The following is a 23,976-nucleotide window of genomic DNA, read 5'->3' on the forward strand; positions in this document are numbered from 1 at the left end:
CTTTGCCTTGATATTTATGGAGAGCTAAAACTCTTTTCCTAAGCCTTGCAACTGCAGACCCCAGCTGGACAACATGAGGAAAACTTCAGAGAAATCCTCAGCAACAGTTCATATGTGAACCGTTTCGGTGAGTGATACTGTATGTCACACAAAGAGCTTGTTTGAATTCATGTCGGGAATTTTATCAGGGATGTTTGAATGTCAGACCAGGGGAATCTGCTGGATTGTCACTGTTTGCCTTCATTCCAGCAAAAATAAATCTCGGAGCCTCTCATCTCCAGGTCTTCTCAACTGGTGGTCATCAAGATTCAGAGACTGACTGTGGTTTGCCCTGGTCATCACTGACAGTACAGGTGTCCTGGCCTACAGCTTTTTCTGTCATTGCTTTTGGTTCCTGCTTGTAAATGGAACACCTAGAACGTCCCTCTAAGGCTCAGGGACCATCAAAGAAGAGGTGGGTGTGTGAGGCTGTAAGAGCCAGATAAAAGGGGCACAATAGCCAGACAAATCTGACTTCATCTTATGAGCTAATCCTCCCTCTTGATTGAATCTGGACCCAGTTGCCCTATATTCCTCAAGATTGAGGAATGATCAAAAAAAAAAAAAAAAAAAAAAAGAGAGAGAGGGTAATTGCAAACACATAGAAACTTCATTTCTTTAATATGACCTTTTCTCCTTTCCTTTTGATTTAAACTGGCCTCATCCAGCACCCTGACTCACCCAAGTCCCTTTCCCTTGAATGTCCACTCCCTTAATCATTAAGCCCACAGGACAATGAGGTTCTGATCGGCATCAAATAATCTTAAGAAAAAAGCCTCAAGTCTGTTGACTCTGAAGATAGAGTTTGGTCAAACTAGAGACAACATCGAAGCCTCAGTTGTGTTTCAGCTCCAGGCCCAGAAAAGTGATGAAACCAGATGAAGCAGCACCATGGCTGACATCGGGACCAGATACAATGATCATCCACAACCATAACTCCCTTAGTTGCCATGATTAATGTGTTTCTCTTATATAACCCACCTGCTGGAAGCCATTGGGGGGCCAGGTTTTTTAGCATTAGCTCACCTATGTTTCCGGGGGTGGGCCACTTCCTAAAAATAAATCCTTTCTTTTCTGCAAACTCTTGTTTGTGTCTTATTGGGCTTTGACACATGCAGGCAAATGGATTCCTTTAGTCCCATAACAAGAGTGCTGGCCTATAAAATCAGCCGTAGAAAGAAGGCAGGATTGATGTCAAAGTAAGTTTTCCCAGCATACAGGAAGGAGGTAAAAATCCTTCCTTGTGTTGACATAAGAAACATCCAAACCTGTAGAGAATTTTTATAAGTTTAGCCAAACTAATGACAACTGCCAAGAAGCTGAATCTCAACGGACTGAGAAAATGCTCCAATGAATGGCAGTTTTACAGCTTATTTTATACATTTAGAATGAAAGGAGGGGACACAAGAAAGGTTGCAGGAAATCCATTGTTGGTCAATTAAGGGGACAGGAGAAAGCAAAGGGGGGGTAGAATCTCTGGGAATGGATAAAAAGTGAAAGGAAGAGATACTTTTTTTACATTGGTGGGTATAGAATGGTTAATAATGAACATTTACAGCACATAGAGGTGGAATGCAGGGAACAAGATAACAGTGCAGGGTTCTGTGGTCTCCTGCTCTGGTGCTGGGAGGTTGTGTTCTATGGGTCTGGAAAAGAAGATGACTCTGACATTCCAAAGGTAAGTTATCTTAGATGCAAAAGGACAATACACAGATTCAGTTAGGTAAAGATTGACTTTTTCAAGGAAGCCATAGGCCTAAGGCATGACTACCTGCTGTGACTTGCCTTTAGTTAGGAATTTTTATGTTCAGACCATCCTATGTAGTTACTTTCAGTCTCTGAGTTTGTAGGGCCCACCATGCAGGCCTCCAGAGTTTGTCAGGTTTAGTATGTGGCCTTTTTTTTCATCCACAGCTGATTGAGAGGAAGCCATGGAGAGGATTAAGAGAAAGGAGCACCAAGATGAGTCTGCTCTGTGCCTCACTCCTCAAGGTCAAAACCAAACCGGTGGGGTCAGGATAGAAATACCCAAATAGGCTTAGGGAACAGAATGACCTCACAAGGTCTCAGTCATGGGGCAGTCAGAGTAGAGAAAGAGTAGAGAAAATATGGTGATACAATAGCATATTAGTCAGGAAAGGCCTGAAAGAGCTCTCTTCACCTACTCTAAGTATTCCAGGGGACAAGGGGGGGAGGTAGGGAATATGAAACACATTTCCTGTAACAAATAGCCCTGAGATCTAAGACATTTAACAGATTTCTATTTTTTTTTTTTTTTTTTTTTTTTGCCCATACTACATGACCATCACTAGTTGGCAGGGAGAAAAGCTCCTCTTGGACACCAGGGAACCCAGAATGATGGGACAGCAGCCATCTTGGAAGTGGCTGGACTGCTCTGGCAAAAGCAAGAGGATTCCGGGGGATCCACCAAGACAATTAGATATTTACTTTGATAAGGTTTTCTTATTGTTCAAATGAATCACATGGCCCCACAGCCACCCACAAGGGGCCCAGGAAGTATAATTCAGAGATGTTTGGTAAGCAGCACTAATGAGTACACATTTCCCCTGGTAAAAGGGAGCACTGTGCCAGGCACAGCACCACACAGTGCAGGGAGAGGAGACAACAGAAGAAGCTGACAGGGACAGAGCTGAGGCTCAAAGTAGCAACGTGACTGAGCTGAGGAGGGGGTGGGGTCCAGGAGGAGATCCACACACCACACCAGCCACAGACGTTGCTCAGAAGAGGATGTGAAAAGCACAGAGGCCATGGCCACTGCCTGCGTGCGTGAGACAGCAGAGCTGCAGCCCGTAAAGAGCACAGGAACATCTACTCTGGGCTCATGAAAGCTACCACAAATTTAGATTGATGGAAATAATTAAATCAAAATTGGCCATATAAACTTATAAATTATCTACTTACAAATTGTAAGTGACTGTATTATCTTGAAATAGCAAAAGAAGTATATGTCACCATCAGAGTAAAAGGGGGTTTGTGAGAAATTCTAGTCCAGTTATGGAATAAATAAATAATGAGAGGTAGTTGACTGTCCATCTAAGCTATGACTGGACCTTTCTTCTATGACGAATAAGTGTGGGGTGGGTTTGAGGGGATAGAGATTAGAGCCACCATAAAGATCAGGATATTCACATCAACAGGCTCTGCGAATGAAGAAATAAGGTGACCTAGAACTCTGCTCTGAATGACCAAACCCTTGGAAACTGATGGTGGCCCAAGAGCCAGTAATCCTGAGTCATGTCACCCCAGGGAACACCAACACTAGCAGGTACCTGTGCCCCACCAGGCAGGATCCAGGGGAGAACAGAACATAGCACAAGCTCATCCACACAGGACACATCTGATTCAATGACGGCCATGCACTCCTGGAGAGAAGTCAAAGAACAGCCCCTGACTCAGAGAGGGACAGAAGGAGGCAGCAAAGATCCCATTCACATTGCTTGGACATCTGCAGTGAAGTCACATGGTTGGCTGTGTATATCTGAATGAAAAGAGAATAGATGTTGGAATCACACTGAGGTTCAAGGGCTCTTCCAACTACTACAAAATTATAACTTCTCTGAGTCCGTTTTTCCTAATGGAGAGAAGTGCAACTTCCTTGAGTACTTGAATGGTGATCCAACAAGATAATTCATGGATAGTCTCTGACATATAGAAAACATGTGTGAAATATGACTGTTTTCTACTGGTAATCCATCTGGTCATTCAGAGACGTTACTTACTCCCTGCCTGCCTTCCTGATGTAAAGTACTCTTCACAGTCCCAGTAAATCATTTGGAAAATCAAATTCAAAGGGGCGTTATACATGTCAAAAGTATAAGAGTCACGTAATGAATTACACAAATGGTTATTGAGCTTTGACAATTCTTTCTGCCCCTTCCCTGGCAAGACCGGCTCTGTTGTATTATATGACAACGTAAGAGTAAAAGGCTGATGGGGATTTATTTTATAGCTACAATCAGCCCTTCAGCTCAATGATAATAGAATTTAATTGAGTGGCCCGTGGATCTCATGGGTTTGGAACCCATTTGGCTTCTGTGTGTGTATGGTTGGTGAGAGATACTTCTGCATCAGACATTAGGTACTATGAGATATTGAGTGAATTAAAGAGAATACTAGTTCACTGACTATAGTATTCTGGTTGTCTTTTGCTGCCTAACAAGTTTCCCAACACGTTGTGGCTTAAGACAACAATTTAATTTTCTTTTTCATGGTTGTAGGGCTGATGGGCTCAGATGGTCAGTTCTCACTTGGGGTCTCTCATGCAGTTGTGGTCAGATGGCAGGCTGGGGCTGGGGTAGGTACCTGGGTTTGGGTGGCTGGTGATTGGGTGAATATCTCTCCCCTAATAGGACCTCTCCTTTCTTAAAGAAAATGATAGGTGTTTTTTTAAGCTCAAGAATTCATTTTCCTTGAGGTAGCATTAGGTGATTTGGGATAATCATAATACAATTAGGATGGAAGTGAGGGTGGGGTTAGGCATAGTGGTTAAGAACATGAGCCTTAGAGATAGAGCTCTTGGGCTCAATTAGCTACTTCACCACTTTGTTGGCTTTCTCACTCACTAGCTGTGTGGCCTTAGAACAGATCCTTACTCTCTCTGAGCTTCATTTATCCCATCTCTAATAGGGGCTAATAATGCCTACCTTACAGGGTATTTGTGAAGACTGAATGAGATATTGAAGAGCATGCCTTGTGTTTAGAGGGTGCTTTAAGTGTTTGATGATGACAGGGGAAAGTATTTCAGGAGCCAAGTCTAGATGCAACCCAACAAATGAGAAATTTCAGTGCTAAAATATTCAGTCATTTCCAGGATCTCTGGCAATGGCTAGAATCAAACATTCCCTGTACTATTTTAATCCAAGAAGGAAAAATGTACTTTTGATGAGCAAACTTGTTTTTGGATACTTGTTTCTACCTGCAGCATTGCCCTTGTAGGGTATCCCCCAAAGAAAAGCATGGTCGTGGCTTATTCTGGTACTTTGTAAATGGGGTTGCGTTTGATTACAGTGGTTGTGTTTGGCTCTGGGGAAAGGGGAAGTTCAGATCACAGCATGCTCTAAGTGGGTGTGTCCTGGGAATGCCCACTGCTGGTCCTTTGTACATAGCACCTCTCCCACAAACTGTCAGATCTCTCAGTGACAGCTAAATGCATGCTTTAGACATGTGTTAAAAATCAGGCATGCCAGGCCCAGCTCAGATTTCATCTCACTGAATCACCTTCTGCGTTGGTCCTTAAGAAAGAAGGCAACAACCTCAAATGCAGATTAAGTTGCTTTCAGGTAGAATTACAGGACAGGGGCCTGACTGGGGAAATGTTCCTACAATTTAAGGGCAGTAAAGAGGACCTACTGCTTGAGCACTTCAAGAACTCTAGAAATTGGCAAGCTTTGCTCATTTTTATTTTTTTAAATCTTAGTGGGCCTTTAAAACTCAACTTTAAGCACTGGCCTGAAAACTAGATAGGCAACAACCATTTTTATCTCCATCAATATTAATGCTGGGGACAAGCCCTCCACCCAACTGACAGGAAAGCATCCAGAACTAATTGGAGTCCCCAGGAAGATTTAGAAAATCCTTGTGCCTTAATAGGGGGTAGAATGGACTCTATCTGCTTTTGGCCCACTATGGAAGATGATCTCTCCCCACTACAAATCAACAGATGATATAAAATGCAGGCCAGAGTGGAGAGAGTCTGACTAGGTATTTTAGCCATTGACACAGAGACATATTTGCTGCTTAACAAGATCAAGGCTAAACTTGGAGTGTACAGAGACCCTTAGCATCTTCTGTGGTCAAATATGCATCTTGGTGATCAGTCAGGATAGGAATGAGCACAGAGGATGCATCCCCTTCAGCTCAGTCACTCGGCTCAACCAGGCTCTCTACAATAAGAAGGATCTGTTTGGTTCTTCTTTCTTTCAGGGAAAGGACATTAAAAGCAAACAAACAAAAAACAGCAAAAATCCTTGGCCAAATTTGAATTATGACGTCAAGAAATAAAATAATCAGCAAGCTTAAGTGAAATAGACAGAGGTAATCAACTAATCTAAAATGAAACGAAGTAAATATTTTAAATCATTTAACAAGTATTTCTTGAAGCCAGAACTGTGTACTGAGCTGTGATTTCTAAATATTTTTAATTTGAACCATACAGAGATGAAAATGGATTTTGCAAGGTAATTAACCAAAATAAGGTGACCACCGAAAACTAGGGGAGGCTTAGGCAGCCATAAAAGAAGTATAGAGAGTAGAAAGAGGAAGGTGATGTTATTGTTTTGTTCTGTTAGGGGTTTCAAATACCACAGTTTAAGAGGGAGTTAGTGCCCTGGCTGGTTCGGATTGAAGGGTCCCAGGTTAGATTCCGGTCAAGGGCATGTACCTTGGTTGCAGGCACATCCCCAGTGAGGGGTGTGCAGGAGGCAGCTGATCGATGTTTCTCTCTCATGGATGTTTCTAACTCTCTATTCCTCTCCCTTTCTCTCTGTGAAAAATCAATAAAATATGTTTAAAAAATTTTTAAAAATAGAAAGAAGGAGTTAGTGATAACCTGGGGCATGTTCAAAGGGGAGGAACCAGGGTGGCAGGGAAATGCAAAACCCTGTCACAGAGAGACTGGTCAAGAACCAGGACTATTTGGGGGGCTTTGAGAGGGGGCTCAAGGGACACAGGGACATAGTGCTTTGTTTGTTTGTTTTTCCATTATTTTAATTTGAAAGGCAGTCATGTGGTTTCACCTTATTTATCTAGAAGTTCCAGGACAAATATTGGGCATAAGCTGAAAATTGTCCCTCAATTATGGAACGATGTGACTTGGTGTTAGTAAATTCCCCACTGGAGTGAATGAAAGGTCCCTTGACAGTGGTATGGTAGAGAGATTTGAGCACTGGCTGAAACTGGACTAGGATGAAATAGATGTAGAGGAGGGTGGTGGGATAGTTACATTAAGAGCTCAGTTCTGGAAATAGACAGATTTGGGGGCTTCACTCATTTATTTCATATGACCTTGAACACTCTACTTAACTTCTCTGAGCTTCAGTTGCTTCATCAGAAAATGGAGATAACAGTGCCTGTCCCAAAAGGTTGTTTTGAGAAGTAAACATGTTAATGCCTATAAAGAGTTTCACATTCTGCTTGAATGTGCTTAATAAACAGCAGCTATTCTTCCCATTAGTCATGAGTATTAGGGTTTTTATTACCCTTATAGTCAAATGTAAATTTTCCCAATTATCTAGAGTCAGGAAACCCAATCTACAACACTTGTTTCCAACCACTAAGTGGCAGACAGATTGGCACCCTATTTCATGCTCTGGGATCTACCTTGGAGGTGAGAAGCTTTCTCTGAGGGCAAATTTCCATTTTTAATCAAATTCTTATTTTTATTATGGCTCTATTTAGATTTCCTATTTCTTCTTCAGTTAGTTTCATTAATTTGTAACTTTATATGACTCCCTCCCCTTTAAAATATGTTTTTATTATTTTTAGAGAGACCAGAAGGGAGAGAGAAACATCTATGAAAGAAAGAGAGAAGCATCAACATCAATAGACTGCCTCCTCCATGCCCCTTGCTGGGGATCGAGCCCACAACCCCCACAACTGGGGCATGTGTCCTGACCAGGAATTGAACCAGTGACCTCCTGGTACATAGGTCAACACTCAGCCACTGAGCCACACCAGCCAGGCATGAATCCCCCCTTTTAACCTAAATTATCAAAATTGTCAACATAAAGTAATTCACTGTATGCTCTTATAAACTCTATTAATTTCTTTAAGGCTGAAAGTTATGTATCCTCTTTTATTCCTGACTTTGGTCATTTGTATCCTCTCTTTATTTGTTAGTTAGACTAAATAGATTTTGCGACCTTGGCACTATTGGCATTGAGACCCAATAATTTTTATTATGGATGGGGCTGCCATGCATTGTAGGATGTTTACATCTCTGGCCTCTACCCACTGGATGCCAATAGTACACACGCACACATACACATACACACACACGTACACACACGCACACACATATACCAAAATATGACAATTAAAAAATTCTCTAGTTATTGAAAAGTGCCCCTCCGGGCATGGGGGTTGGGAGAACAAAGTCATCCCTGATTGAGAAAAACTGGTCTAGATAAAGTTTTAATTTGTGGATTTTTTTCAAGTAACCAGTTTTTGTTTTCATTGATTTTCTCTATATTTTGTTTTTCATTTAATTTGTGTGTGCTCTAATCTTTCATTTCTTATCTTCTACTAGCTTTGGGTTTAATTCACCCCCCCACCCACATAGTTTCTGAAGGTGGAAGCTTGGGGGTACAAAAAGTGATTTTAAGACAAATTGTATTTTGGACAACTTGGATTTTAGTAAACTTAGCACCTTAGCTGGGAAAATTGTTTAATAATTAGTTAATAAGAACTTCTTATCCAGAACAGTTTAATAATCAGCTAATAAAAATTGTTTAATAATCATTAATAAACAGACAATAGTAAAATAAAAGTTTTTCCCCAGCCCTCAACTTTGCCTTTCCTAAGGAAAATATTGTGAAAAACTTAACTGTGGTTAACTTTTAGCCCACTCTCTTACATAATAACCCTGAATTCCCTAAATGAAATGAATTGTCATCTTCCTTGAAACTTCTTTTCACTTCCAATCTACATTCTGACCTCTTTTCATTTACTTACACTGATAGATTAGCTAATATAATTGAACAATTGCTGCTGATTATATAATGGAATATTATTTTTCTAAGTGCTATAAATGATGAATGGTACATGTAAGTGATCAATAAACAGTAGATGCTAATGTAATTACTCTCACAATGGTGATGATGTAGACAATGAAGGAAGTATCATTCAGAAAAATTAGACTTTAAAGTAAGGACAGAACTTCCAGTCATGATGGTGGCATAGGTAAACATAGTACTCAACTCCTCCCACAACCATATCAAAATTACAACTATACCACAGAACAAACATCATGCAGAGCTGCCTGAAATCTAGCTGAAGAGAAGTCCTACAACCAAGGATATAAAGAAGAAGCAACATCAAGACTGGTAGGAGGGCAGGGATGCCCAATGGGCTGATCCTGTGGTAGGCAATTAGACAGACATGAACAGAGCAGGACAATGGGCCAGGTATAGAAGGTCACCAGGGTAGAAAGTCCTGGGTGCCTAGCAAAGGACAATTGTAGTGTGGGACATCATTCCCAGGGTGATCTTTCCTCCCCAAGCATATTGCTGGTCATATGGTTTGGACTCTCTGACCTTTCCTCCCTAGATATAACACTAGGCCACAGTTGTGTTTCAGCTCCAGGCCCAGAAAAGCAGCAAAACCAGAGAAGTAATACCATGCCAAGTCCCACAGATGATCCTCCATGGTGGTCATAGCCAGTCCTTACAGCCAATAGGCCTGCACTCATTGATGTGTCATCAGCAATCAAGGCTCAACTACAATAGTAGGGTGTACACAGCACACATGGGGGAGGGGGCTCTCATGGAGTGGCCAGCTCAGGTAAACAGGAAGGTTGTGCTACTGGATCCTATAGGACACCTACTACATTAGGCCACTTTACCAAGTCTGGAAGATGTAGTAGTTCTACCTAATACATAGAAAGAAACACAGGAAGGCTGCCAGAATGAGGAGACCAATAAACTTGTCCAAATGAAACAACAGAACAAAACTCCAGAAAAATAACTAAACAAAATGGAGACAAACAATCTATTAGATGCAGAGTTCAAAACACTGGTTATAAGGATTCTCAATGAATTTATGGGAAGAGTAGATGAATTTAGTGAGAACTTCAACAAAGAGATAGGAAATATAAAAATGGAACTATAAAACATAAAAATGAGCCAGTCAGAAATACAGAATACATGAACTAAAATGAAGTATACATTACAGGGAATTATCAGTGGAGTAAATGTAGCAGAGGATCAAATCATGTATTTTGAAGCTAAGGAAGCAGAAAACATCCAAACAGAACAGCAAAAAGAAAAAAGAATCCAAAAAAATGACAATAGTGTAAGGAGCCTCTGGGATAACAAGTGTACCAACATTCGATTCATAGGGGTGCCGGAAGCAGAAGAGAGAGAACAAGGAAATGAAAACCTATGTGGAAAAAAAATGGAAACTTCCTAAACCTGGTGAAGGAAACAGACATACAAGTCCAGGAAGAACAGAGTCCCGAAGAGGCACTCACCACAACACATCATAATTAATATGCAAAAGGTTAAGGACAAGAGAGAATCTTAAAAACAGCAAGAGAAAAACAGTTAGTTACCTACAAGGGAGCTCCCATAAAACTTAGTTGATTTCTGAACAGAAACTTTGCAGGCCAGAAGAGATTGGTAAGAAATATTCAAAGTGATGTAAAACAAGGACCTACAACCAAGATTATTCTACCCAGAAAAGCTATCATTTAGAATGGAAGGACAGATTAAGAGCTTCCCAGACAAGAAAAAGCTGAAAGATTCATTGCCACCAAACCAATTAAAGGATCTTCATAAGGATTAAAAAAAAAAAGAAAAAGAAGATTAAATATATGAATAATAAAATGGCAATACATACTTACCTCTCAACAACTAAATCTAAAAATATATATAAATGAACAAGCAGAACAAAAACAGATTCATAGATACAATATTTTGATGGTTGCTAGATGGAAGGGGATTGTGGGGATGGGTGAAAAAGGTAAAGGGATTAAGAAGTACAAATTGGTAGCTATGGAATAGTCATGCAGATATAAAGTACAGCATAGGGAATATAGACAATAATATTCTAATAACTATGTATGGTGTCAGAAGGGTATAAGCTTTATCAAGATGATCACTTAGTAAATTATGTAATCTCTAATCACTGAGGTGTACACCTGAAATTAATATAATATTGTATGCCAACTGTAATTGGAAAATAAAAAGTTATTTAAAGTAAAAAAAAAAAAGGACATTTCCAAATCATGGAAGGATAGAGGAGATATAATCAAGTACAACAGAAAAAAATACTTAGTTTAGTAGCCAGACTGATGATCAAACTCCATTCTAAGAGAGCATGTGCTAAAGCTGGGATGAGGTTACTGCCAGGAGCTAAAGGGAGGGATGACTTTAAGCCTTCTTAGCAAGCATTACAGCTAACTCATGGAAACCAAAATCAGTTAATGAACACCAAGGTCAGGGGCAGAGCTAACAACAGGAGACTGAATGAAGATGAGGAGTAGGACACAATATTAGTATTCGGGATGAAGTAAAAAGGACCCTGGGTGAAGTAAAAGGGACCCACTTAGTTTGCAGGTGGCCTTTCTGAGTTCTCTATGCATGTTAATGATCTGGTAGACTTACAGGTTACAGGGAAGCTGCCATCAGCTGGAAGCCTGATCTGCTGTTCACTATGCACAGGGGCAGGTGCTGTGCTCTGTCTCTGTGAGGCACATGCAGGCTTTATAGGGCCTGTCAGGAGGAAGGCAGCTCAACTCCACATTCCCTTTCTTGATTCCCATCTCTCTCCTTGGCTCAACTCCCATCCTTGTCCCTGTCCTTTTCCAGTCCCAATTCACCTTTCATTTCCCTTCCTTCTTTTTCCCCCCTTGTTGAACTAGAGAGGAAGGAAGGGAGAGAAAGAGAGAAACATCAATGTGAAAGAGAAACATCTATTTGTTGTCCCCTGTACCCACCCTGATCAGGGATCAAACCTGCAACCTAGGTATGTGCCCTGACTGGGAATCAAACCCATGATCTTCCAGTGCACAAGATGATGCTCCAACCAACTGAGTCACAACAGCCAGGGCTGTTCTTCCTTCTTTTAGTCCCACTCCCTCTGCCCAGACACAGCTTGTCTCTCACAGATTACATTACTCAGGCTAAGGCAATATGCTTTCACCACCTTAAATCCTGCTTCTTGCATAAAACATCAATTCTTTCTATTCCAGGACATCCTGGGTGTGGTGCACTACTGTTTACAGTACAAGAACATATTGTATATAGCATCACATAGCCATCCAGCTGGGGACATGTTGAAATAGGAAAACTTGGTCTGGAACTGAGATCCTGTGGGTACCCTTGTTCTGAGCATGAGACATGTCTATGAGCTGGCAAATGAGGCATAAAAGCGGGGGAGAGGAGACATTAACAGAAAGAAAGAGATTTAAAGAAGAGGGAAAAGAGAATCTATAAGGTAACACCTGCATGTGATTATAATGTATTATTTTATTTAAATTTTGCCACTCTATAAAATAAGGGGATCTCATCTCCCTTATTTTACAGAAGAGGAAAGTGGGGCTCACAGATCATAACAAATAACTTTCCCATTATGAGCATGTGGCAGAGTTGGGATTCCAATGTAGGGTTGGGATGACCCCACTGCTTTACACACCACTTGGTGGAAAACATGATATCACACTGGTGATCTCCAATGATACTACTAACAGAGTGAAAAGTCAAGTCACAGACTAAAAGAATGTATCTGTAGTAAATGTATCTTATATAGTACTTTTAGGTATACTACATAAAGAACTCCTAGAAATTAATAATACAAGTCAATAAAAAATTTTTTAAAGGGTAAAAGACTTAGACACGTCACAAAAGCAGATGTATGAATTGATATTAAACATATGAAAAGGTGATTAACATAATTAGTCATCAGGGAAATGCAAATGTAAACCCTCATGGAATACCTCACTGAAATGACTAAAATAAAAATGTCTAAAAACATGAAATGTTGACGAGGACATGGAGCAACCTGAACTCTCATAAACCACTGGTGGAAGTATAAAATAGTACACTTTGGAAAGCAAAGTGTCAGCTTCTTAGGAAGTTAAGTGTACATCAATTCACAACATTATACATGAATCTGAAAAATACTATGGTAAGCAAAAGGAAAAAAGCCCAAACACAGAAGATTATATTGTTTGATTCCATTAGTTATAGAACTTCCATAGAAGGCAAAACTCATCTCTGCTGTATTTCAGTTTTAGAAATTATACTTAAATAAAAAATATATGGGAAAAATTACCTCATTATCTTCACCATCCTGCTCAGCCCTCAAAAAAAAAAAAATAAAAACAAAACAAAACAAACAAAACCAGTTAGTGTGATCTTTGAATTAACTTAACCAGGCACACATGTACTAACTGCACTTGTCACCTCTTCCACGATTTACATTTACCTCTTCCCTTAGGCTCTTATATCTACAAAAAATGTGATTGTTACTGTGTGGCTAAAGTAAATATTATTACTACTAGTAGACCTGCGCACGAATCCGTGCGCCAGTAGCTCTCTGCCCCCCTCCTGTAGCTCTCTTCCCACTGTCCTGCCTTCCTGTAGCTCCCCCCGCTCCCCTCCCCCACCTCATAGCTTGCTGCCCTGCCCCCTCCTGCAGCTCTCTACCACTTGTAGTTCGCTGTCCCACCCTCCTGCAGATCCGTGATCCGGTCTTTACGCAGTCCGTTGTTATGCCTCAGGGTGTAATGCAAAATTAGCATATTCCTCTCTTATTATATAGGATAAGTACTGAGTGAATTAACCAGTGTCCATTTTCATATTAAATATTAGTAAACTTTGATTTCTTACTTTTATAAAAGGATAGGAAGTTCCAATATTTTCTTCTTGTACTCCAGCTCGTCACCTTGCACACACTCTAGCTATGTGTCTACCGCTCTGAAGACCACTGTTTTTATGCTCTGCATCAGGACTTTTTGCCACTTGCAACTGAAAGAGATAAGATTTTATTCTGTTGACAATAAGTAGCCTCCAAAGTATTTCAAAAAGGAGGAAAGTATCTCACAGCATAGTGCAGGGACTAAAGGCAGAAAGGTCTGTTAAAGTCTAGAAGAGGCTGGTGGCTTGAATTAAGACAACGAAATGGAGAGAAGGAGATGGACGTAAGAGGCACTTAGTAAGCAGATTCCAAAGATGCGGGGGTAAAAACACTCATAGGTCTTGGTGGTGAGTCAGATGTGGAAAGGTGAGGACATAAGAGGCATCATGAATGGTACCCAGATTCCTAGATCAGACAGTTGGGTGTATGGTGGGACCCTTACTGAGAAGGAAATCCAGGAGGTGGAGAGGGTAATGATGAAGAATCTAGCTTTGGGCAGCCCAAACCCGAGGTGTCCAGGAGATTCCCAGTGGGCAGCTGGGAATACAGCTCTGGTACTCAACAGTGAGGACATGGCTGCAGAGTGGCCACTCAGGTGTCTTCTCTAGGCTGAGGCTTCTGTGTTTCTGACCTCAGTTCTGCAGCTCTTCCTCAGCATACTGGAGCCTGAGAGAAGTCCATCTTTCCTCCCTGGCATCATTGCTGGTCCCTCCCCACTCCCCACTACACTTGAAAAAGCTGAAATGCATGCATCATCACCCCCACTTCTGGTGAGAAGTCCCTACAGGAGCCTTCCAGTTTGCAGCCTGGTAACGGATTTACCATGCTCTTCACCAAGAGCAAAGACCTATATCCATTTGACATTTATGGAGCTTTACAATGTGCCCGGCTTTGTGCTCCAGACAAGATAGACAGAAATGCAAGGGCATGGCGCCTGCCTCCCAGGAGCTCACTGTGAAGAGACAGACAACTGTAATGTGATACAATGATTAGATTGGCTTGGCTGAACTGTAGCGGGGTCTTAGAGGAACAGAGGATGGGCCAGGCTGAAGAAATCAAGGAAAGTGTCAGGGGGGTGGCAGCCTTTGGCCTGATATTGAAGAATCAGCTGGACTAAGCAAGATGCAGCAGATACTCTAAACAAAAGACCTGTGTAAGAACCTGAGGCGTGAGAGAACATGGTACATTGAAGAGCAGGTGGTGCAGGAAGCTTAGTGTGGTTGGAGTGTAATGTGCAAGGGCAGCATGTCTGTGGTGGGTCTGTAGGGAGAGTGTTGTTGTTGTTTTTGTAGAGCAGGTGCAAAGCCCTGCACGGTATTTAAAGCTTCACAGGGTAAGAGGAACAGCCTTTCTCTCATTTGGACTCTCCCTTAGGAGAAGCTCATTACAGTCTGGAGTGGGAGAAATACAGCCTCCTCAGCATCATCATGGGGTGCTGGAAAAGGATGCTTTGGTGGCTAGTGAGGGTATTTGCAGCTAGAGCAAAACAGGTTGTGCAGTCAAGGTTGTACATGCATGGGAGAGTCCAGCCAGGTGGCAACCGGAACTGGGTCCAAATACCAGCACTAGCTTGCCTCAGAGTAGTATTGGGGCTCAGGCTGAAAGGAGGGTCAACTGGACCCAGACCCAAGACTTGGCCCAAGTGCAGTTCCTGCCTGAAATAGGACTCCTTGACTGTAGGGGACATGACAAGACAACAAGGGTCCCAGAAAAAGCTGTAGTCGTGGCAAGAGCCACAAGACCACCAGGACTCAGACCGGCAAGACAGACCTTGAGCCTAGGCGTTGCAGCAGCAGCACTAATGGGGAGAAGAATGCAGGACAAAGAGAGAAGGTGCAACAACAGTGATGGCCAAGGACACAGCTCCTCCTATGCACATGCAAACAGCATAGCCTTGGCACGACAGCTCCCACAAAGATATCCTGGGAGCTTTGGGATTCATTTATTGGCTATGAGTGTTTTTATGACCATAGACTTTGATTATTACCCATTTGTGCAGGCGGGGCTAAAAAGAAATCTTGTTAACAGTCTCATACTACCCTAAAAAAGCTAAGAGGTCACATGTTATAAGAAGCATTACTATTTTACCTACCACTAATAAGGTAAAATATTGCTGATTATTTATAAGATACAAGCAATAGTGAGGCATTTAGTTACCATCAGTCTTGTTGCCACATAGTTCCTGTTCTCCCCCAATTCTGGGTAAATGGTAGGACTCTACTTCCTGTCCACTTTGTGGTGGGTGAAGTCATATGACTAATTCTGGTGAATGAATGTGCATGAAAGTGACCAACTGATTACTTGTGAGTGTGAGACCTTCCAGGCACCTTTTTCTAATTTGTGCAAAGTGACCACATGGGCTACAGGCAGCTGTGGACATGGGGCACAAGATGCATGCCTTGCTAAGATTAAACTGAAATCAAGCTCTGAGCTGGGAGTCGGCTCTGACAAGCCTCCTTTGTGCTTCTGCTTCCCCTGCATTAGAAAAGGCCACGGTTTCTGAGATTAATGCAAACTACTATCACTGCAGGAAGACGTTTCCGGACATACACCTGGCATCAACAGACACACATTTTTAAACAAAGACACGTGTTTTCCAATAACATAATAGCAAAGCACAACTTTAAGACAATAAAAATACCAGACTTGGCCAAAGAAAACTTCCAGGAATGAAACATGTATGTTCGTTAGTTACCTTTCACGTCCTCCACCACTCACTGCACTTGGTCTTCTTTTGGAGGGCTGATATTCAGAGCATTTGGAAATTTGTATGGAGAGTAAATGCTTTGACAGGGGCCTTATTGAGTCCTGAGATACCCAGGATAAACAGGAGAGAACTTATGAGCTTTACTGCCAGAATTAAATAGGCGTAAGAGGCAAAGTCCTTCCCTGAACCTTCTCGGAAAAGTGGTTGAGAAACATAGACCAGGGAACAGGCTATAGGCACAGGAGCAACGTTTGGGAGAGTTGAGTTCTAACCACATTTGCCATTTTGTTTCTTCACATCTATGCTCCCATTTAAAGAAGAGTGAGGTATTTGTATTTGTTGATGGATAAAATTTCCAGACTTCCTGATTTCAAATAGCTTGTTCCATTCATGCTCCCCATGAGTATATTTAAGCTTAGGAGGCCATATGTTGCACGTTCTTAGTTTTAGGCTCAAAATACAAGGTTGCTGTAGAGATTGGTTGGACAGAAAGACTCAGAGGACTTTACATCCAAATGTGTAGCCACCAGGAGAAGGGATGTTACTATGAAAATGAGAACAAGCAGGTGGGAGTTTCTTCCTGGAAGACAGGAGGCAGCAACAGGACTGGCCTGGGATGGGAAAAGCAGACCCTAGTCTCCTCTAGCAGAAAGGCCCAGCAAGTCTCATAGAAGTGAAATGCTAAAAGCAAGGCTTATAAACGTGTTATTCAGGGCATCCCAGTACAAATAAGCAAACTTAGTGTCCAGATCATGGAATCTAAATACCATTCTCCACGGAAAGGAATCAGGGTTCTTTGAAGAAAGGGCTGATTTCAGGAGTGGAGCTGGGAAAGTACCAGATGAACCTGGAACATCTTGCTGGGCCAGGAAGTAGAGATGCTCTAAAAGAATATGCATAAGGAGCCAGCTTGAAGAGACTCCATCTAGAACACTTTGAGTCTCAAAATAAATACTGACAGTACAGATTATAACCCACAGAATACAGTTAAGAATCCATGGGTTGATACTTAGTAAATACAGAGATAAATAAATGAAAAAGAAGGGAAATCTCTTCCTTGTAGTAGAATGGCAATTAATGGATACAGAAGAAATAATGAAAATAAGTATGGAAGGAATGATGGACTTAGAAAATAATTTGGCAACAACCATAGTAATAATTGTTTTAGGCAAGAATCACCAAGATGCTAAAACCAATGGGTGAATGTTTGATAAGAAACAGGAATTTTATATTATCTGGAAGTGTCTCCCACAAGACTCTTATTACTTACTAATGGGAAAAAAGTTACTTTACAGCATAGGACCTTACAGACACCACCTTACTGAAGTGTCAAAGTTAATATAACCTGTAATAGGTAACAGATGTCATTTGCCTTTTGAAATAGTGCGCTGAGAAAAACACATCATTATTTCTGTGGTTTTTCTTCCAAAAAGGTATATATTGAATACAATGATGAAGAAACATTGGATAAACCAAAACGGAAAGAAATTCTACAAATTAACTGTCCAGTAATGTCTGAGTCATGAAAAAGACTGAGGAATATAAAGGAGACTATAGAGACATGAAAACTAAATGCATAATGTGAACCTAGATCAAATTCCACACCAGAGAAATATATTTTTCTTTTCTTATAAAGCCCATTAGTGAGACAATTGATGAAATGTGAATGTCTATGGATTAGATAACAGCTGAATGAATGGTAATTTTCTGGTTTTGATAACTGGACTGTGGTTATGTGAAAGAATGTCTGTCCTTGTTTCATGAAATACACCTTGAGGAATTTAGGTATAAAGAGGAATTATATTATTGTCAATGTACTTTCAACTGATTCCAAGAGAGAGAATGATAAAATCAACTTGGTAAAATGTTAACATGTTGGGAATCTGGGTGAAGGGTATATGGCAGTGGTTGGCAAACTGTGGCTCACGAGCCGCGGTTTGCCGCTCTGTTGACTAATGAGTTTGCGACCACTGGTACATGGGAATACTTCACAATATTTTTGTAATCTTTTCTGCATGCCTGAAATCATTTAAAAATAAAAGTTTTTTAAAGATTAAAAATAAATAGGTAAACAAACAAAGAGAGTTGTCCAAGGAATTTCTACTGAGGGAAAAATATGCAGGATGGACTGGAGTAAGGCTGAAGGCAGTAATGAATTTCTTCCACTTGTACCCAGTGAGGGTCCAGAGCTGTATTTCCTATTTCATAATGGTTGCTTGTGTCATTCCATGATGCATACAGCCAGGAAATACTGGTTCCCCACTTCCTCACAGGCATCCACACATCTTTAGATGGCACATCTGGAATAATCTCTGAGCATTCCTTGATATTTGACTGCTTACAGGGCAACATGTGCCTCTAACTAGAGGCTCTGATTATTTTTCTGTATCCCTACAAGCCAACTATACTTTTCTCTCCATCTCGAAGAACCTAATCAAAGTTTTACAGGATTTCGATTAGGCCAATGAACAATCTCTGAGTTTTGATCCTATTCCATCTGTGTTCATGTTTAATCAAAATTCCAGTAGGGGGAAAAATTCTAAATTGAGAGAAACCACATACTATAGTAGGAAAAGCACTAAACTGTCTTACTCTACCACCAACTGTATTTGAATTTGGGTCAATCACTTCTGTAGTCCTGGTCCATAAAATAGAGAATCTGAACTAAATTATAACAGTGGTCTCTTCCCCTCTTTAAAAAGATGATGGTTACTAAAGAAAAGATCCCTCTAATTTTAGCCAGTTTGCATACCCATGAGAATAAACTTTCCCCCCTTAATTAAAGAGATGAGACCTTGCACTTGATTCTCAAGGTTGACCTTGGTTTGAGATCATAGCATTGACATCGTTTTACCCAGAGGAAGGATTACAGTTAAGAAGCAGCATTCCCATACTCAAGTTCTATTTTATAACAACCTCTGCCAGCTATGCTATGTTTAGCTTAAACTATTTTTGGATGCATAACAGTTAATCACCTCTCCCAGTGAAAAATTAAAGGAGAAAAAAAAAACACCAGAAATGTCCTGTAATCACTCCTCAATACATCTAACTCCTGGGTCCCTTTCCCTATGCCCTTCATCTCTGAGACTTCTCTGTGCTCCTTGCATCAGCATGCACATGAGCTGTCTCCCATGACCAGTGTGCTCAGGTATCTGTTTCCTTCAGGCCTGGCTCCAATTCAGCAGCTCCGAGGAGCTGACAAGGAGTTGGGAGAGAGAGACTAGCTGTGCCCAGGTTTGCATGAAAGCAGCCCCGGACATACACTTCTACAATCACTCTACAGGCTCTGCCTCCCCACTTGGGCTGCTCCTCCGTGCTACAGACTTTGCTTAAGTCATAAAGGACTTTTCCCCTAAGTCCCAACTTTTAGAACACTGTCTCTTCAGCAGAACTCCATAAACTTCCTCAGATTTTGTTCTGATCTGATCCGTTTCTCAAAGAAAAAGAAAAAGTAAGAGAGAGAAAGGTATGCTATATTTCCCTTTGGGGGCCAGACAAGGGAATACAATGGGAGGCTTATGTCCTGGAGGAATGCAAGGAATCCCGAAGATGGGCACAGGCTGCCTGAGCTGAGCGCTGTGTATAATAGAAGACACAAGGGCAATGAGAGGGTGGGCTCTGTCCACTTGGTGTAGGCAGGATAACTTGACCCTGAGATTTAGAAGAACCCCAGAAGTCATGGATTTTCTGTAAATAAGAGCAGGTGAAATCCATTTCAATTCCTCTTCCATGTCAACTTCATAAAATTATAAAAATAAAATATGAAAAATGTCAAACATACAGAAAGTGAAAAAAAGTATAATGAACATCCATAACATTTTGCCATATTTGCTTTCTTAATTTTCATATGTATTTCCATATACATGTATTTATATATGTGTGTGTGTACACATCTATATGTATACACACACACACACACACACACACACACACACACACATATTTATACGAATTGCCAAAACATTTTAAAGGAGTTACAGACATCAGGTCATTTCACTTCCAAATACTTAAGCTTTTTTGTCCCTCAAATAAGGCCATTTTGTGATTTAATAGCAATAGTATTATTACTCTTAAAAATAATAACTCCGTAATATCATGTAATACCCTGTCTCTAGTACATTGCCCCAGTGCTAACAAACGTGTATTTTATAGTTGTTTTCTTCAAAATAGAATTCAATCAGACCAAGCCAATTATCTGGTTGACTTTAATATTTTGCATTTATTTGTTTCCCCTCAGTGTCATTAAAATTTTTTTCCTCTTCTCTGTTTTTCTTTACCCTGAGGATTAGATCATATATGCCAACATATCAGGAGGCACATAATATCTGGTTGTACTATTGGGGACATTAAATTTACTTTATCCAATAAAGTATAGTCAGTTTTGCTATAATACCACATATATAATCTGAAAATCACTGTCTATGCAAAATTACATAGTAAAAATCACAAGGCTTATGGAGAAAATGGAGATAAGGGTACTACAGCCTTCAAAAATGTTGATAAAAAAAGAGGAATCTATTAAAAACAATAGCAGTTTAACACATGTGAAATGGTTAAAAAATACATAAATACCATAACAAATATGGCACTTTACCTTGAAAAAACACCTGATGCTTACTTGTAGAAGTGGGCATCAAAAAAGGGTTGCAGCTTGTGAGTTATTATGAAGGGATGGAAGATGATCTAAAATTGGACAGTGTCCACAACAGATGTGGATGGGTGTGGCTCTTCACACACGTGGTGAAATGAGGTAGCTGGTAGGAGTTTGAGATGTGCACGTGTGTGCATGCTGTGTATTCCTAGGTGGCGTGGCTCAACGGGGGGCAGTTTTCTGCATTCACCTAGTGTTTCTTGAGGACAGGATCACACAAGTAAACATGAAAATGCATTACCCTCAAAGTGTTCCTTAGTATATCAATCATATTGGAAAGAATTCACAATTCAAAACAAGTATATCAGAACTGATTGCATTGGTAATTTACTCTCTTTTTTTTTCATCAGTTTAGCTAGAGGTTCAATTGTATTGATCGCATCAAAGAAAGAGGTGTTAGTCTCAATGGATTTTTTCATTCTGTTCTCTTCTCCATTTATTGTGCTCTTATCTTTATTATTTTTTTCTTCTGGTTACTTTGAGTTTAATTTGCTTTTCTTTTTCTAGTTTTCTAAGGTAGAGGTTTAGCTAATCAATGATAGATCATTTTTATTTTCTAATATATGTTGTTAGAGATATGTATTTCTCAACAAATACTACTTTAGCTGCATCTCATGAATTCTGATATGTTATGCTTTCATTATCACCACAGAAATAGTTTCTAAGATTTCCACATCTATAAGGATGGAGTAGACATACCTTCTGTGCATTCTATTAAATACAGCTAAAAATTATATATACAAAAATATATAATTTATTTATATATTAAAAAAAACCATAAGACTCTGCAAGGTAAAGAGAAAAACAGCAGACAGGTTAGGGACTCGGAGACTAGAATAATGGCAGGATGCTAGGGGTGGTATCAGCCAAGGTTTAGTGGGGATCAAACTCCATCCAGCATTAAAGAGAAGTCACCCCCACTGAGTGTCACTGGAGGCCAACTGGGTAGCCTGGACTTCCATTCCGACCTGTTGGCAATAAGGCATGCCTCCTTTCTCTAAACAGAAAGAAATATTTTTTTAAGAAATGAATCTTAAAACATAAAGATGGAAGAAAGAACAGTAGAAAGAGCAAATATGTGTTTGACAGTTGAAGCAAGAATTGTAACACTCTAATTTGGTTCTCAGTATACATAGAGGAACTTTTAAATTTAACATTTATTTAATATAATTATATTATAAATGGAAGAGGGCAAAGAATGTAAAGTAAGGTAAAGTTCCTATATTTCATTATAACTAGTAAATGTTGACACCACTAGACAACGTATATACACACATACATGTGTATAATATAAACATAAAGCAGTCAATTAAGAAGCTATAAATAATATGTATCCCATATACATACATTAATGCATAAACATATTAATACAGTAATGAAATTTTTTTATAAAAGTAAAAATCTGCTGGATTTCTTTCAGTTTGTGAAAACATACTAATGTAGGTCTTTTGTAAAAGCAAAGTGACTGAACATAACCTTTTGGAAAGTGGGGAATACTATTTGCTTTATGCCATTTCAGCTGACAAAAGGCTTCACAAAAACGCTCTACTTTTGGATCCTGGGGAAACCTGTATAAAGTGATACCCTCAAAAACACTACAGACATTAAGTAAAAATGATAAACAAGCCCTAACTGGTTTGGCTCAGTGGACAGAGCGTCGGCCTGCGGACTGAAGGGTCCCAGGTTCAATTCCAGTCAAGGGCATGTACCTTGGTTGTGGGCACACCCCCAGTAGGGGGTGTGCAGGAGGCAGCTGATGGATGTTTCCCTCTCATCGATGTTTCTAACTCTCTATCCCTCTCCCTTCCTCCCTGTAAAAAAAAATCAATAAAATATATTTTTTTAAAAGATAAACAAAAAAGGAGCTTTTCTATCCTTTTCTGGTGTTCAAGATGTCAAAGCAGGGATGTGGTGGGTCCTCCAGTGTGAAATTCTAGGATTTCCCCAGGTGTCCCATTGGAAGCCGTGATCAACTGTGCTGACAACACAGGAGCCAAACATCTGTAGATCACCTCTGGGGACGACTGAACAGACTTCCTGCTGCTGGTGTGGGAGACATGCCAGCCGCGGTCAGAAAAGGCAACCAGAGCTCAGAAAGAAGGTACAGCCAGCGGTGGTAATTAGACAAGGAAAGTCTTACCAGAGAAAATATGTGTTTCTTTATTCTGAAGATAATGCAGGGATCACTGTAAACAATAAAGGCCAGATGAAAGGTTCTGCCATCACTGGACCAGTTGCCACGGAGTGTGCAGTTTTGTGGCCCAGGATGATCACATCCAGTGCTGGCAGCATTGCATGATTCTCTGATGTTTTTGTAAGGAAAAAAACCCTAAAAATTATTTTCTTCCCCCACCCAAAAACAAACAAACAAAAAAAGGAATTCTAAAATCTGTTAAAGTAACCCATAGAGAGGCAGAAAAAGAAAACTAAAATCAGATCAAACAGAAAACAAAAAATAAACGGGAGACTTAAGGCCTAACATTAGCTAATAAATTACAGAGATACAGCAATTAAAAGATAGAAATTGGCAGAGTGGATAAAAAGAAATTGAGAAAATTTCAAAGATTCTTTATATGCTACCTAGAAAAACAAAACTAAAGTGCTTGGCCTAATTGTTCCTCTCATAACTACCTCTTTTGATAATCTGTCACCCACACCACTGCCAGGTGCTCTCTGGATGAATTAAAATACCGTAACTCCTATGAACCTAATGGTGCCATTTTACAACGTTCAAAATAAACCAGTGGGGCGGATCCTATTTATAATAGCTCTAAAGAATATTTATGGAGATAATTCAAATGATTGGACCCAAACACAAAATATGCCTATAAAAATGCAACATTTTTAGTTATTGTCTTATGTATTATTCATGTATTATTGTTATCTCTAATTGTGGGCAGAGAAGATACTGTGCAATATCGCAGTCTTTTGAAATGTAATGTCCTAGCAAATAGTGTCTTTTGGTGGAAGGCCCATATGCACT

The 23,976-nt window shown here is 40.2% G+C and overlaps 1 pseudogene across 1 annotated transcript; it reads left to right on the top strand.

Annotated features, from left to right (window-relative positions):
- Nucleotides 1-22,885: 22,885 nt before the first annotated feature.
- On the top strand, nt 22,886-23,292 carry LOC308247871 (large ribosomal subunit protein uL14-like; annotated as a pseudogene). Its single transcript has one exon. The product of its transcript is annotated as a large ribosomal subunit protein uL14-like (transcript).
- The last annotated feature ends 684 nt before the right edge of the window (nt 23,293-23,976 follow it).

The sequence above is a fragment of the Plecotus auritus genome (assembly GCF_963455305.1).
Source record: "Plecotus auritus genome assembly, chromosome: 5".
NCBI classification, from domain to species: Eukaryota; Metazoa; Chordata; class Mammalia; order Chiroptera; family Vespertilionidae; genus Plecotus; species Plecotus auritus.